The sequence below is a fragment of the Argiope bruennichi genome, chromosome 10, assembly GCF_947563725.1.
Source record: "Argiope bruennichi chromosome 10, qqArgBrue1.1, whole genome shotgun sequence".
In the NCBI taxonomy this organism is placed as follows: domain Eukaryota; kingdom Metazoa; phylum Arthropoda; class Arachnida; order Araneae; family Araneidae; genus Argiope; species Argiope bruennichi.
Genome location: NC_079160.1, coordinates 66,570,502 through 66,586,445, shown reverse-complemented (window position 1 = coordinate 66,586,445; position 15,944 = coordinate 66,570,502). Strand labels below are relative to the sequence as shown.

General features: G+C 29.4%; 1 protein-coding gene across 1 annotated transcript in view; it reads right to left on the bottom strand.

The window, feature by feature from the left end:
• The window catches only part of LOC129989422 (high-affinity choline transporter 1-like), an 83,756-nt gene extending 68,138 nt beyond the window's left edge, over window positions 1-15,618 (bottom strand). The window contains exon 1 of the mRNA XM_056097957.1: window positions 15,123-15,618. The gene's annotated coding sequence lies outside the window, so the exon portion shown is untranslated. The remainder of the gene's footprint in view (window positions 1-15,122) is intronic.
• Between the last annotated feature and the right edge of the window lie 326 nt (window positions 15,619-15,944).

Sequence of the window (15,944 nt, the reverse complement as noted above, 5' to 3'; positions counted from 1 at the left end):
AAATTAATATTCAAAAGAAGGTTTTATTATTACTTTAGTATTGATAAAAATATATGAGTACAAGATTTCAAGAAACGATACAATTAATTTGAGCTTTATTATAATATTAAACAGTATTACAAAAATAGTGTTTAAAATTTTTAGAGAAAAAATTATTAAAATCAAAGAAAAAATTACAAGGATTCTGTTTTGTTTATTTGATCATGTATTTAATATTACCATTGTATTTAGTAATTCATTTATTTATTTTTTTCTTTATGTTGAATTACCTTTTCTTAATTTTTTATTATAATAACTTTACCGTTATATATATTTAATGCAATTGTTATTTAAAAAAAATGCGATTACTCATTGCGTTACTTATTACTCTTTTAATATAATCCAGTATTCTACTGTAAAATTATTTCAAATTATTGATACGAAATAATTAAGGAACTAATTGTATTGAAGAAACCAAAAGCAGACTTCAGAGAGTCGATAAGAGCTTGATTGGGGAGCTTTGGGATTCAAATTGCTCCTTTCATCCTAATAATTATCCCAATTGCTCACTTCATCCCAATCATGCCCAGCTGACCAGAATCCTGTTACAATTTCAGGTGTAGGGACATGACTTTTTGTCAAAGCAAACTTGACGATAATTTTATTTTCTATTACTTGATTACATCTATGGAATCTATTTGTAAGCTTTCAACTTGATATATGTTACTTAGACTGTGCTTGTGATTATTGATTTATATGTAAAAGAACTCTCGTCCTTGCATTATCAGGTAACGGAATATTGCAGTTTCCCATTTGTTACAAACTTGATATAAAGCTAAGTAAAATTTTCTGCAAATTATAAATTTATGTAATTATATTAAACATAATGTATTAGAACTTCTCTTATGTTATAAGAGGAACAGAAATTACTATCATAATTTTTCATGTGCAATATTACATGAATCGCCCATTGCATGAAATCTGCAAAAAGTCAAACAGGTTTGATAATGAATAAAATTACTCTGCGTAAATCAATAACGGATAAAGTCGCTCGATAACAAAAAAAAAAAAAAAAAAAAAAAAAAAAAAAGATTAAAAAAAATTTCTTTTGTTAGGGAAATCGTCCGATGAGGGTAGTGATCAAGAATCCCAACAGGTTTATTAACAATTAAAGACGTTTTATTACACAAGAATACACGAATTCCTGGTAACAAGATACAATCGAAGCGTATTAAAAGACAGCACTTGCACAAATCAACAATGAAATAACAGAAGTCAAATTGCTTATTAAATAAAGGCAGAGTTCCACCATGCTTTTTGCTAAATGAGTGAAGAATTTTTCGCGACATTCAAAGACGGAATTGATGCTTGTGTGCGTGTCGCCGTTTATATAATCTCCTTAAAGGACACAGCGTTTTCAGGAAGGTTCGTCAGATCTCAGCTCTTAGTAGAGATATCACCATAATTCTTGTAGTTTTGACAACCACTATTTTCTTACCAAAATTATCAATTTCATCTCCAAATGTACATAATGTTATTCTCAAGGTTAGAGACTTTTTCAGAGACATCCATTCAGCATATATATCTATACATTAAATGCTAAATATGTGTACCATATTTTATCTATCTCGCTGTTTATGCTTTTTATTTATCCTATTTACTTGTAAGCGGATAACCAGACAGATTGAATTTCTAAAAATAGATTTCGTTTAAAGTGTGATATAAATCTATAAATTTGGAGTAAATATTATATACTAAATTTCATCAATCTAGTATAAAATGGGTTTGAGTTATATTATTCATAAGCATAGAGAAATAAATCAAAAATGTATGCTTTGGTCCCAGGGGCGAGAGCCATTAAATGTCATGTTCATTCATTCATTCTTTGACAGTATTTTGGCCAAAACGATGAAGAAATCCAATTAAAAATTTAATAAGAATCTACTCTTTTGACGTTAAAATTAAGTGCCAAATTTCACTTATCGTTTTTGAGGTATCACATTTGAATGTATGCAAAAGTACTGACCGACAGACAGTAAACCTTCTGAAAAAAGTTTCCTGAGATAATTTGATACTAATCTATGCATTAAATGCTAAATATGTATCTAAAATTTTATCTATCTAGTTATTCTTAATTTCTAGAAACTTTTATTTTTCTATCTATCATATTCACTTGTAATCAGATAACCAGACAAACAGACTTCCTGAAAACAGATTTCGTTTAAAATGTGATATAAATCTATAAATTCAGCGTAATACAAAATTTCAATAATCTAGCTAATAGCGGTACTGAATCATAGTATTCATAGACATAGGGAAATAATACCAAAAATGTATTTTTGGGAAGAGTGGTCTAAATGTGGAGAGCCATTAAAATGTCACATTCATTCATTCATTTTTTGTTAGTATTTTCAATACGCAATTTGAAAGACATTTTCAATTTTTTTTGGCGATTTCAGTGCTTTTTTTGTTTATTTCAAACTTTCGAAGGTAAAAAAAAAAAAAAAAAAAATGTTTAAATTATTGAATCTCTACAGTGTAAAAAAATCCAACTCCCACAATTTACACAATCTTTTTTAGAAATAACGAAACTAAAAGAAAAAAAAAGTGTTTTTGCTACCTCAAGCCATTTATCTGATACGTGATAGTCTTGTTCTTTCCGCCTACGGTCCTGAATTTCAATGAACAGGATCCATGATGCCAGTCGGATGAATTTCCAAAGGGTGCTAAATTTAGTTTTTTTAGAAAAGAAAGTTGCGTCGTCTTTGAAAAAGTGTTGAAAGAAAAGGTAAAGAATCAAAATCACCATCTTGAATTTCGGAATAAAGGGTGTGGATTCAAATTTTGATTAGTCTGCAAAGTGTTTTGCAAATCGTGCGACTGAAAGAGGTAAAGATAAAATTCAGCTTTTCAACATATGAGACGGCAAATTAAAACGTTTAAAATTGTTTTTAGACTAGCCGCCTTTGGCAATCATTCGGCTAACTTGGATTAATTATTGATAAAAATCTCAATTAAATATTTTATGTAATTAAAACCCAAAAATCTTCACCAGTAAAGAATATTTAAATTTCAAATTTTGATAAACATTTGATTTGTACTATTTTAGAAGCGTTGATGTCTTTGCTACCAATTCGCCGAGTTGGCGAGTTACCATTATAGGTTTGCTTCCTTTTGTACTGGTGCCGCGGTGGCCTGGTAGCTTCGCTTTGGACCGGAGGGTATCAGGCTCGAGACCCGATTCCAACGAAGAACCATCATGTAAGTGGGTGATACATGCTAAATCCGTCATGACCAAACGTCCCCTCCTGGAGTGGTATAGAAGTTTCAAAGGAACGTACCAGCTCAGGTGTCTTCCTCGTCATCTGACTACGGTTTAAAATTTCGAGGTCCGTCCCAAAATATCTCTAGTGTTGCTTTAAAACGAGACGTTATTATAATTAAACTAAACTAAACTAAACCAAACCAAACCCTTTTGTAAATGCGCGAGTCATGACCTGCCAGAAGTAGAATTGAAGACCGAACGCGATGCTAGACCATTGGTAACAGAGATACTTCATATCCCTTCTTATAGTTCGATAAACCGCTTTTTATAGAAGCATCGTACTCATCATTTTTAGTTGCATAGAAAATATTGGTTTACCTTCATTAGCATTTTAAAAGGCAACATCAGCCTCTACAAGAAGCTTTACATCTTTATTCTCATTGTTGAGCTATACAACTCCTTGATTTTCTGCTATCTCACCTGAAATTTGATCTTTAATTTGAAATGAGAAGTAATTAAACCTGAAATAATCGAATTAAAATCCTTTTAAAACTGAACATTTTCATTTAAATTATAAGGACAGAATGCAGAACCATTTATCATTGAACTTTTATTCCTGCTTCAGAATGTGTTTTATAATTTAACTTGCATTCTAGACGATTATTCGTTGAAAATTTCTCTGATTTTAGAAAAAGTGTATTTTAAGCACGTAATTTTCATACTTTATGAATTAATTATTTTATAGGTAAGAAAGCAACAGTTAAGAATGGACCTAGACCTTTCATCCTAGATCCTTCATTTTACCTTAAATGTAAGTATAAGTCATATTACTGATTCTCCGACCCGCTCGAAGGCACACGGAAAAAGAAAACTGAATGACCTCAACAGCAACACTGGCGGGAACTGTAATTGAGTCCCAAAGGCCATCACCGGCTACGATACAACCCTTCCCGAAGGAAGTATGTCCCGCCATCGATGAGAGAGCTAGATCCTCTCTTTTTTTGTGTACCCTCCAGGGTTGCGAGATCCAACCACCATACGGGAAGCATCTCATCCTCTTTTCGAGGTGCCCCCCCCAGGAGGATTTAAATGTAAGTATAAGAAATTTCAAAGATTTTATTAAATGTCTTAAAACCTATTCCACATAGAAACGAAACCGCATCTAATATCTTCCTCATTGACAATGGCCGAAAAATTTAGGATAAAATATTTGTGACAAAATGAAAACGATCTGAATTTCATAAAACAATGAAATATACAATTATAGAATATACCTAAAATAATTTTAAAATAGATTAAAAATATACAAAAAGTTGTTCAAGAACTAAAATGGTATAATTGAAAAAAATTAGATTTTAAATTTTAAAATGATACAATTATCATATTTGAGCTGAAATATTTTTGAATGTATTATGGTGAAAAAAACATCAAATCTTGCTTGAATTTATAATCAAAACTTCAGACAAATCGTTCAAAGCTTCACATTCTCATCTTTAAAATTATATCTATATTATTGCAGATTGCAAGCTTTAAATCTGCAGTTTTAAAACTAGACGCACACACAAGCCCGCGCTCACGCACACGCAGGCACAGGCACACACACACATACAGTCACCTATATTATTAATAAATATAAATAAAACGTGTGGATCTAAATTATATGAAGGAATCTCTAAGATTTAATAGCTAATAATATTTCACTATTTTAACTGGCAAGCAGATATATTTATAAAAATGAGTTTTCTTCTCTATTGTTCATGGAGGCACTAACATGCTTTTCCAAAATATATTTCTTAAATCAGCAAAAAAAAAAAAAAAAAAAAAAAAAAAAAAAATCTTAAAATTAATAAAAAAAATTATTAATATTGTTGTACTATTTTTTAAATTAATATTTCTGAAATATTTTGTGTTTGCTTTATTTAATCTAAATAATTTAAATCTGATTGTGCAATTACGCATCTTAAGTTGTCGCAAAATAATGGGCTTTTGTATAAATACATTACAGAAATAAAAATCTAAAAATAAAGGTATGTTTATATATTCCTAAACTGTCTTAATGAAGGCAATTACCTATTTTTAGATCTTTATTCAGTCAATGAAATTTATCGCGTGCATTAGGCGACTAATGAATGGTAATAATTGGAAAAAAGAGAAACAAAGATTACACGCTATGTACTTTAAGTGCTTCTTATTTGCATAAAAATTTAGTTTCGAACTGCATTTTAGCTCTCCCTAATTTTATACAACAGTGCTATAAAACTTTTACTTTCCTTTATACGAATTATAAAAAGGAAATATATTGTAACGGACAAAAATAAATAAATAAGAATCAAACTCTAGAGTTTGACTACTCTTCTCGTTTCAGACCACCTCGAGTGAGAAAAGCACATTTTTGGAATCATGTGTGAGAGTATGATTACTCAAAGATGCATGGAGACGTGAGAAATTTTGTATTTGCACAACACTAAATTCGTAGATCTTTGTAAATTTTCAATGAAACTTATTTAAAGGAAATACGTGCTTACGAATACAAGCTTCAACGATGACTATCAAACGAAAAGAACTAGATGTCTAAAATTTGGTAAACAGATCTATCATTTAAAATATTACTCGTAAAACATTTGGAATAAAAATCCATCCACAATTTGTCCATGTGTTGATATTTATTTTCTCATGTCTGAAAGCGCAATTATTAAATGATTTAATAAATGGAATTTGGTATGTATTCTTGTGACTATAATTGTCGTTCTATCTTAAAAGTTGGTTGGAAAAAAAGGTATCGGAAATCCATATTCGATTTTCTGGTATCTGTATCAGTCAATATTAGCTAAATATAGCATGTTAGTTTCAGTAAAAATTCTAAAATCATGCCAAAGTTCAATCTTTAGTAATTACTGTTCGCAAATGGTATGCAGATAATATACAATTGCAGGTTTTCTTTACTACTAGGTAGGTACTATGAAACACATAACTCAGCTGCATGAAAATAAAAATCTGTAAATTTTACTTTCTCGTATACGTAATATAGAGAAAGTATAGTAGTAATCGTCAAAAAATTTGACGAATCTCCACGTTTCAGACCACCCTGAGTTCGAAAAACATATAATTGGAAAATGTCCGTCTGTCTGTCTGTGACAAAGATAACTCAAAAACGTTTTGATCTAGACGGATGGAATTTGGTATACGGTCTTTATACCAAATTTGTAGATTTCTATCAAAGTTTGAGCAAAATCTGTATGTCCGGCTGTTCAAATATAATTTAACACTATAACAACAAAACGGATAGAAATAGGTAGATAAATAGGCAATAGATAGGTAGAAATAGCTAGAATTAATTCAACGCCCAGATTAACATTCATAGTCTAGACACCTTTCAAATTTTGAATCAAATCCAAGAAGGAATTGACCGACTGTCGGTCTGTACTTTCAGAAACATGTAAACTGGATAACTCAAAGACGCAGTGACTTAAGTATATCAAATTTTATATGGGATTTTGTGACTACAAGTATAGTCCTGTGTCAAATTTTCTTTCCAATCGGTTTTTAAAAACGCTTCTAAAACATAAATTCGATTTTCGGATACAATTAACCTCCTGCCAAGGATTAATCGTCAAAAAAGCCGCCAAGGATCACATGATATATTCCGTAAAAATGTTATATTTGCGCCAAAGTTTAATGTAACTGTTGTACGCCAATGCCATGCAAGGAATTTTCTGGAATAATACCTTTATTAAAGAGTACGAGAAAGTTTGGTAAAGACAACTCCCGTGACTTTAAAATTCCGAAGTACGAGCTAGTATTATATTATCGAAGTAAGCTTAAGCAAATATTTTAATCCTTAAAAAAATTGACCATGACTAGCATTATTTGAACTATCCACATCCGATTTAAAGTTACTTTATTTTAAACACAGGAGCATAAATCGAGCCTATTTTTACTTATTTTCCTTCAAAATTAAATATTTTATAAATGATTGGAATAAGATTATTTGGAATATATTTTTAGGAATGGCTCTACTTGTAGTAAAAAAAAAAGTTATAAATAATATTAAATATTATGTTATATGCATTTTAAAACATTGAAATTTTAGATTGAGAGGCCCGATGGATCTGAATTCTTAATATTTTTCACTTCAGTTATTATTTTCCGATGGCAATATTATCATGTGAGAACATGATGTTGTTTGGGTTAGGGGCTTTGAAGCTCGAAATCGTGTAGGCAACGAATAAAGTATAAATGGCAATTTTAATCATCATCTTTTAATCGCATATATTTTTTTTACCTGCTTTTACCAGTATTGCATTATTAATTTGTATGTTTCTTTTAAAGCTGATGCGTTTTTAAAAGGTTGAAGTGGAACTATTACATCATAGCTGTTATTTCATCTCAAAATCGGTTCGAGCTCCTAAACTTTGTTTGCCAGCTAGAAAAATTGAAAATGAAAGTTTAAAAAAATTAAAGAGAGGAGGATAGAGACCTATAGAGAAGTCTCGTGATTGTTTCAAACCGGTTTAAACTGGTTAATGATTCAAATTATGTTCTCACATGATAACTTGAAATTTGATTAATTTCATTAATTTCATTTAATTTTAAAAAAGTTTTTGCTTTGAAGCATTCCCTTCTGTTCTAATGCTAGCGCTTTCAAAGAATTCCTGATTTATTTTAAGATACATGCTAAAACTTTTAATAATTTGTATAAGATCGAATGAAATACCGAATAAAAAAACACTACTTCATCTGCATATGCAAAACTTTCAATATGATAATACGAATATTAATATTATTTTTCACCCCAGTCATTTATGACACAAACCACACGTAAAACTGTTGAGTCTCCCCAGATCCTGTTACGCGATACTGTACTTATAGTAACACCTTTGAAGTTTTATCAATGAGGCATTGTACACATTCAGGGTCAACATTCCATTTATTTATAAAGAGCGTATCATATGCAAGACACGTGCGTGCACTCAGTGCTCTTGAAATGGCGAGAAGAATTTCAAATGGAGTTTGTGTATTCTCATGGATTTTCGAGATAATGATGCATAATTTTTTACATTTATTTTGCATCAATTTTACTGATTTTACCATGAGTTTCAATGTTTTATGTGTCTTTTAAGAATGCAATGCAAAATGAGTTTAATAATTTTTTTATGATTCGGTGAGATTTTCATTAACATTAACATTATGAGTTTTATTGTTGAAAGACGATGTTCATTATTAGAGTTGAATCTGATTATTGATTTGACTCAGAATCGTATAATTTACTGTCCTTGTTTACATATAAACAAAAGGTTTTCAATAATATTATTCATTACCCGAATTGTTTACAATCTGATCATCGATCGTATAATTTATTATTATCAGTATTTATATGTAGCAGCAAAATGTGCAAAAACGACGTTCATTAATCATATCGTCCACTAAAGGATTATCGATTTATAAAAGCATTATATAATTATTTACTATATATAATTATTGTTATCTTTCTAATAGTATGTAATGGAAAAACAGTCAGGGATACTCACATTACACGAATTATTCATTCAAAAAATCCTTAATTTTTCGTAGGACCCTATCAATACTCATTACAGCTATTTAAATGTTAATGCAAAATTATTAATGATAATATTTATTTTCTGAATTTATTATTAACTATCTATCGATTTATCTATTGTACTGCATAATATTTGTTCACTTCGTTTCTTTTACAGCGAAATCCATTTTTAATATTCAGAAATATGTAAGAATTATAACGTTAAAAGATCAAAAAAAAAGTTCAGAAAAGCTTTAATGAAATTTGGAGAACAGTACAAAAATAACTTATGAGAGATTATTACTTTATTTAGTTTCAAAAAAGATTCTCAAATTCTCTATCTCTTCTTTTCTATAATCTTAATAACCATATATTTTCTAAAATCTTTAATTGTTATGAAAATAGTTGGAAGAATTTCAAGTTTAGTTTAGTTTAGTTATATTAACGTCAAGTTGTAAAGAAACACTTGGGCTATTTTGGAACGGCCCTCGTAATTTGGAAGAATTTCAAAACTCACTCACTACATAGGCCATTTTTTTATTTTTTTTTCGTCGGGATCGGTATTTTCTTAATATCAAAACAGCATGGTTAACTCTGTAAAAGCTGTTTTTCAACAAAGGCTTGTTTCATACTGGGAAAGTCTTACAACCCTGAGAATTGAATTTTCACTCCAAAAATTATTTACAAGTAAAAAACACACACAAAAAAATTTCATTTTAAAAATGAAAATAAATCAACTTCGTATTTGTCTGAATGAATAGATACACTGTCATCTTATTAAACCATTACAGTTTATCCTTTATATTATATGCGATCTACAATAACACTGTAGTCTCTATTTTCCTTTCTTACTCCATCATTTCATGCTGATATTAGACTTAACATAAATGTGATAAAAATAAAAAAATAATTTGAAATTTATAGATACTGGGCATAAGTGTTGTGTTTGCAAAAATAACGTTTTGCCTGAAACAACGAATAAGCCATTTTTCTCTGTTAAACATATTGGACCAATTTTGTAATGTTGCTTCCTGGAATGTGAGTTTCATTGCTGAAGAGAGAGGTTTATAGTTAATTATTCTTAATTGATGCTAGGTTCACGATTTCGGTTATGGTTAATATTTGGCGGCGAATTTGGCAAAATTAAAGGTTGCAAGAAATGAAGGACTTTTAACATCTGTGATACGACAAGAAATATGGGGATTATTGTAAGTAATTTTATGCCCTTTTGAAGAAACTATATAGCGTGAATGAATCGAGTGAATTTTCTTTTTGCAATATTGAAAATGGAGTCAGATTTTTAACTACACTTTGAATGTTTTTGTACTTGTTGCTATTTTTTAGATAATGATGTGATTTCTGTACATGTTGTCTTTGTGTCCACTTTGGCTATGTTTTGCTACTTGTGTTCTTTGTTTTTTTGTGGGTGATAAATCGTTGTCATCTGTTTTAGAGTTTTTGGACAATTTCCATATATAAACGGAATTTTAATTTTTTTCCCTTTCCAAAAACATTTGTTAAAAATAGCAATTTGGTTGAGAAACAAATATGCCATTTTTTACAGCAAAAAAAACAACTGCGAGTTTTTTTTTTTAAAAAATATGTTGACTATTTGACATATAAATTAATTCAATGAGATTTTAAGGAAACAAAAATTAATGAATAATTTTAAGTTGGTACTTGTTTTTGTTTATCAGTTCTGTATGATTTGAAATTTTTATTCAATTCGAATTTTCACTCTCAAATTTCTTTTTTATTTAATATCTTACATACGGAAAATATTTTATTTACTACTTTGCCTATAAATTATATTAATAAAATCTAAAAATAATTAATGGCTACGTATAATTAAATAACATAAAAAAAGAAAATTAGACAACACATGGTAACCCCATAATGCAATTTCTAATGCTCATATATGCAAAAATGTAATGCATCAAAATTAAAAAGCAATATTATTATATGATACAAAATGAGAGATTTAATGTGAATCAATCAATTTTCATAAGGATGTATATTTATCCTTATAAAAATAAGGATAAGGATAAAAAATGAAAATCGTTTGTACTAAATGAATGGATATTTACGATTTTCATAATAATTTCTGAAATTAATTTCTTCCAATCTAGAGGAAATTCTGAAGTTTCTCCACGGGAAACGCATCGAAATTAGTCTTTTAATGTGATATCGCTTGTCTTCGGATAGTTTTCGGTTCGAATGCTTGTAAAATGATTATTTCATCTGATAGAAATAGATTAAAAACTGAAATAGGATTTTAAGAAGAAACAATTTGCCAAATGTGGAAATCAAATAAGAAAACATAAAATCCATAATGCAGGCCTTAAAAGCCTTTTTAAAAATTTTAAACAGAATATTAAACTTTTTAAAAGGTCATTTAATCTATTATTTACTGATAAAGTGCTTTTAGAATGATTGCTTCGTCACCTAAAATAAGTTCAGGGATTTAAAGCAACGTTAAATAGAATAAAGAATCGTTAGAATCGCTAAAATCAAACAGGAAAACCTGAGGGAAGAAAGAAACAGATCTAAAAGAATTGTTTTTAAAAAATTAAAGCAGAAAGTTGAGCATTCCATTAACGGAATTATTTTTCCTCAAATAGAATTTTTTTAGAATAATTGCTATGCCAGATAAAGATCGCTCGAGGATTAGGAAGAGGGTTTAATAAATAAAAATATCAAAGTCACTGGGATTGAATAAATAATTTTATCTGTTATTGCTTATTTGAACAATAATCCGACATTTTCTTGCATACTCTCTAATAAGCTTATCATACCAGAAAAGACTTTACACGGCACTGGCGAACAATAGTTTCGAAATATTAACTTTTGGTTTGAATTTAGCCATTTTACTGAATTTATTGTGTCATCCTTGGCTATATATTTGGCGATGAATCCCTGATATGCGGTTAATAGTATCCGAAAATCTTATCTGTATTTAAGGTACGTTTTTCCCAACTGATTGGAACAAAAGTTTGACACTGCACTTGTAGTCACAAATTCTCATACCAAATTTGAATCATTGGGTTATTGAATTATCGCGTTTACTTATTTCTGAAAGTACAGACAGACAGACAATCAAACCGTAATTGGAATTTCTCAAAATTTGAAAGGTGTCTATTCTGTAGATATAGAATATGTTTACCAAATCTTATTTATCTAACTCTTTTCGTTTTGTATTTATCTTATTAACTTAAATTTGAACAACCAGACAGACGGATTTCCTCATAACTGATTTTGATCAAAATTTGATAGAAATCTGCAAATTTGGTGTAAAGACCGTATACCAAATTTCAACCGTCTTGCTCAACGACTTTTTGAGTAATCTTTGTTACGGACAGACAGACGGACATTTTCCAACAATGGCAGGGAGTTCAAAAATGTGTATATTCGTCAAAATCTCTAGTTCGAATTTTTTGACGATTACTAAACTTTCTATATACTACCTATACGAGAAAGTAAAAAAGCGATAGTCAATACAGAATAATAATAAAAGGCAAATCACACCGTAATAAATAATAAGATTCTTGAATTTAGTTTTTGAAACGAAAATAGGAAATAAAATATCGTCGCTTAGTCAGTAATATCATCTGTTTCAATTTTCCAAATTTTACAAGAACTCAAGCTTTTTTTTCACCCAGTACTGTATAAGCCAGATTTCTTTGCCATTTGGCTTGAACGTGTGATCTTTTATATGGTTAATATGTCAAAAAATCTTACATTCTCATCACTGATAGAAATAAATACAACTTTGTTACCTTTTTGTAAAATTTGGGAAATTGAGATAGTTGCATTGCCTGTTAAGAGATGTTATTTTGTTAAGACAAATCTTGAATAATCTAAAAATAAATATATACAAGTAATACAATAGGCATTTTCATACGAATTATTACTTCAAGATTGGTTGAAACATAGGAGAGAAGAATTAAACCAGCTGGAGTGATCTTTCAAAATTTTCTCACATACTCTTTAACAAAGATGTTATCCCAGAGAGCGAATTGCATAGTATTGGCGTAAAATAGTTACGAAATATTAACCTTGGATATGAATTTAGTATTATTACTTAATCGATCGTATCATTCTTGGTGCGTTATTTGCCGCTTGATCTCTGGCACGGGGTTAATAGTATCCCAAAATCGGATTTGTCTTTCAGACGCGTTTTTCTCAACCGATTGAAATAAAAATTGGACACAACATTATACCTGTAATCACAAGATCACGTACCAGATTTGATATATTTAAGTCATTGTGATTTTGAGTTATAACATGTACGTGTTTCTAAAAGTACGGAGCGTCAGACGGTAAATTTCTTATTGGATTTGGCTAAAAAATTGATAGGTATCTAGACTACAGATATTAATTCTTCGCCTCGAATTTTTCCATTTAGATCTCTTCGTTTTGTGGTTCTCGTTTTCATTTCTGTTCGAACAACCGATTATATGTACTTCCCCTGAACGGATTTTGCGCAAACTTGGAAAGAAATCCAGAAATTTGGTATAAAGACAGTATAACAAATTCCAGCCATTAAGATCAAAGGGTTATTGAGTTATTTTTATCACAGATAGCCAGCCAGACAGACGGACATTTTCTAAACAAATGTATTTTTCAAACCGAGAGAAGTCTAAAGCATGGAGGTTCGTCAAAATCTCGGGTGCGACTTTTTTGATGCTTACTATACTTTCTCTATACTACGTATACAAGAGAGTAAAAACAACTAGAAATATATAATTAATAATTGAATTAAGAATTGTGATATCATTTAAAGCTTGAAAATTTTCTTGAACTATATAAATAATTTATTATTAGGTTATTAATTTAAATAATATACAAGGATAAAAAAATCATTTGTATAGTTTTAGAATTATTTTTTGAGAAATTATAGCTAGAAGGATTTATTTCAGTTTAGAAGAATATATTGAAATTAAAATTGAAGGTGAATTTTATATCGCTTTCTTCGTATCGTGATTTAATAAGTTAGCGCTGAAAATGAAGGAAAATAATTTACCTGTATAATTAATCATGAGAAAAAATTATAAATTAGATATAATATATATACAGTTGCGAAAAGTTGTGCATCAAATATTAACAAGTTGAAAATATTTACCAAGCTTGTTTATTTTAAATTCAAGAGAAAGTGTAACAGATAACATTTATATCTGTTTAAATGAATAGTTTGAGATTAAAATTGGGGATTATTTTATCTTTTGTATTATTTTGATATAATTTTGGCTCAGATATTCAAAACTAATTTAACCACATCAAAACCACATATAAGCCAATTTTTAATTATAGATAATACAATAAACACAAGAAAGCTGATATCTCAAATGCAAACAATTTGAGCGCTATTATGAAATACTTCACCTCTAAATTATTTATGGCTTAATCTAAAATTATTATATTTACTATTTCCTTTATTTTAAACATCTAAATGGGTAAATCAGATTTTTTTATCGTTCAACTGAAGGAGGCACTGATTCAAATTTATTAATAATCACTCAGAAAGAAAAACTAATGGTTTAATTGAACTAATTCATTATTAATTAAAAATTAAACAGTAATATTGTTTTTATTTTACAAAGTTTAAATTACTTGTTGATAAATACGGCTTATCTATGATTGAAGAGTAAGAGATCAAAGCAATCGGTCCTCTTGGGGGGTTAAACATTTTAGAATAAGTTATAATTTTAATCTAAGCTTTGTATAAGCTGTAAAGTGTTTCATGCGATATGCCTAATGTAAATCTCTTTCAAAATTCTCTACACGCCTAAACGCTCTACCTTGACCTACCAAATTTGACAGGTGGTTGAGTCTTGGATAGTAGTACTAAAATAAAGAGGGTTACAAAATTTTTAGAAGCATTTTTATTGAATGGTTAATCAACATTTTAATGATTTTATTCAGTAGCTTCGTAGCATATTATTACATAAAAGAATTAATTTTGTACCACTTAAAATTTTTTAAAAAAATAGACATATTTATGATAATGATTTAATTTTTGTTCACTATGTCTTTTATTTTATTAAATTTTAAAAATATATTTAAATATATTTTATAAAATCTTATATAGTTTAATCTACTACAATTATTTATATTTACATTACGATGATACTAATTATATTTCTTATATGAAGTTATGATCACTATATAGTAAAGAATTAATTTAAAAATAATAAAGTTAAATGGATGAAACTTAGGAAAAATTTAGTGCAAAGATATTTTAGACTAGAAGTTGAAATTTCCTTTAAATTTCTAACAAAACATAATTTTAAATTCATAAGTTCCCTAGAATGAAAGAAATGTACAAGATAAATATGCACTTACTTGTTTAAATTGAGTTGTCTAAACACCTCCCTTCAATTTTTCCGGAAAACCACTGATGGTAAACGGAGCTTTCGATCTATTACAATAAAGGAATCGTTAACAACGTTCGAATGCAGTCATTCTTGAAATCGAAATGATTCTAAAAAAATGTGCCGAAGAAAACAGTTAAAAAAAGGTCCGGTTGGCGGTTATAGTAGAGGACTGAAAGGTCAAGGGATTGGTCTGAAGGAACGACAAATTTGCCCACAAGAGTCACCCCAACGAAGACTGGTCTTCTTGGATGGAAAATTTCGAAGTCTAGTGCGTAGGCAGATCATGAACTAAAATTGTTCCTTGAGCTAGTATGGAATCGATCCTCTGGTCCAGAGTACGATCCCAAACGCCAGTCCCAAAGAAGAAGTAGTCGTAGCTTCTTAATTTAGAAATCAGACTGAAGAAATTAGAAAGCAGCAAATCCAAGAAAATTAAGATGTTTTGGCTCCCAGTTTTCCGGAAATGGTCGTCTCTCTCTCACTGGAGCGGGAGGACACATTAACTGAGACGATGGAGGTCGCGCATGCGTCGTATTGACCGGCTGGAAGGGAAAAATTTTGCCGGTTATAGGGATATTTCGATCTCTACCTGAGAGAGAAAAGATTTGGGGGAAATTTATTTACGTGTTTCATTCAGAATATTTCTTAACTAGTCGCTGTACGAGATTTGATGAATTATTCATTAATTTGGTAATGAGTTGGTCGATTCTATGGTAGATAATTTTTTTTTAATCTTAAGATTTTATTCCATGAAATTGGATAAAATTGCCCGATTAACATTTTCCGTTTT